Raw genomic sequence first — 1,867 nt, 5'->3', positions numbered from 1 at the left:
GAGGCTGGGGACCTATTCAGCTAATGAACATACAGGGGGGAAATATCACCACAAACACCATACTTTACCCTGATATAATTACATGGTCTAAGCACATAAACACACAAATACATCTACACTGGGGTCTGAAGCTGCTTTCTGATACAGTGAGTCAGGGGGTATCTGGACTGAGCTTTAGGAGCTACATCTCCTCAGAGGGTCAGTGGGTATAAAGGCTGTAAGCTGCCTTTGAAATAAAGAAGTACAGCATATCTGTCGTGTTCTGGACCCCCTGCTAGGTAGTGCTCCTACACCCTAACCATATCAGACTAACTAACTAACACACCACCTACTCTACCTACCGTACCTGGCCAATTCAAGGAAAACACACCGACTTTTTTTAACACAATCCAATTAAAGCCATAGGATTAATAGTCAAGCTGTTCGTCTCCCTCCTCCCTAATCAAAGCTAAAGTTATGTCTGATAAAGGCCAACTGTAAACTTTTCAGAAGTCAAGAGCGTATTCAGGTATGTTCTGGTTCTACCTACCTAGTGGCTATGATACCAGAACAGAACAGAGATAGAGAGCCTAGAGCCATTACATGTTTTAATCTACGGCTGAAATAAAAATAATTAACTTCAAATGTAATTCAAATCCCCTACCCTTTCCTTAAATATCTATCCAATCAAGATGGCTGAAAAGCTTTATTCAGGTTGGTTGCTATAAAAGTTTCATCTTATTACACTTTCCAACTTCTAATTTTAACACCACTGTAACGGAAGATGAAAAAATGAATAGTGAAATTGAGAGGTAGCCTTACAAAAAAATRAAATAACCATGATAATTAGATGTAAAGATATTATAATTCCTTTAAGGGGATGCATAGAATCTGCTGCTCTACAATATTTGCCCTAATTGCTAGAATTATCATATTAACCAGTTACCATTTGACTAAGTTGAAAGAGAGATTAATGTCTAACTCCTAAACTCTAAACACAGCTTATTCAATGTTGCTACTCTCCTTACATCTAAACACCAGCTTTTATCATGTCTACTCCATAACATTTAAACACAGCTTTTCATTATACAGTCCTAACTATTTTACCAGCTCTTACATGCCACTCCTAAACATTACAGCTTATACATGTCCTACTCCTAACATTTAAACACAGCTTTATCATGCCTCTACTCCTAACATTTAAACCACAGCTTTATCATGTCCTACTGCCTAACATTTAAACACACGCTTTATCAATGTCCTACTCCTAACATTCTAAGACTACAGCTTTATCATGTCCTACTCCTAACACATTTAAACACAGCTTTATCATGTCCTAACTCCTAACATTGTAATTACACAGCTTTATCATGTCCTACTCCTAACATTTAACACAGCTTTATCATGTCCTATCTCCCTAACATTATTACACAGCTTTATCATGTCCTACTCCTAACATTTAAACACAGCTTTATCATGTCCTACTCCTAACATTTAAAACACAGCTTTATCATGTCCTACTCCAACATTTAAACACGCTTTATCATGTCCTACTCCTAACAATTAAACACCAGCTTTATCATGTCCTAACTCCTAACATTTAAATACAGCGCTTTATCATGTCCTACTACCTAACATTTAAATACAGGCTTTTATCATGCTCATCTCACTACATTTAAATACAGCTTTATATGTCCTACTCCTAACATTTAAATACAGCTTTATATGTCCTACTCCTAACATTTTAAATACAGCTTTATATGTCCTACCCTAACATTTAAACACTTCATCGGAGTGTTTCTGTAATGCTTGGTTTTCTCTCCTTTCAGCTATGGTGGTGAAGCCCAAGTGAGATAAAACATCACACACACATCCCATATCTCATGTC

At 36.7% G+C, this 1,867-nt stretch overlaps 1 long non-coding RNA gene across 1 annotated transcript; it reads right to left on the bottom strand.

Annotated features, from left to right (window-relative positions):
- Window positions 1-1,120: 1,120 nt before the first annotated feature.
- On the bottom strand, window positions 1,121-1,505 carry LOC139025768 (uncharacterized). Its single transcript, XR_011477391.1, has 3 exons — window positions 1,430-1,505; window positions 1,245-1,319; window positions 1,121-1,166 (listed from the first exon to the last, which is right to left on the bottom strand). It is a non-coding gene; the product is annotated as an uncharacterized lncRNA (long non-coding RNA).
- Between the last annotated feature and the right edge of the window lie 362 nt (window positions 1,506-1,867).

Source organism: Salvelinus sp. IW2-2015, unplaced genomic scaffold (assembly GCF_002910315.2).
Source record: "Salvelinus sp. IW2-2015 unplaced genomic scaffold, ASM291031v2 Un_scaffold3236, whole genome shotgun sequence".
Classification (NCBI taxonomy): Eukaryota; Metazoa; Chordata; class Actinopteri; order Salmoniformes; family Salmonidae; genus Salvelinus; species Salvelinus sp. IW2-2015.
This window is presented reverse-complemented; position numbering and strand designations above follow the sequence as displayed.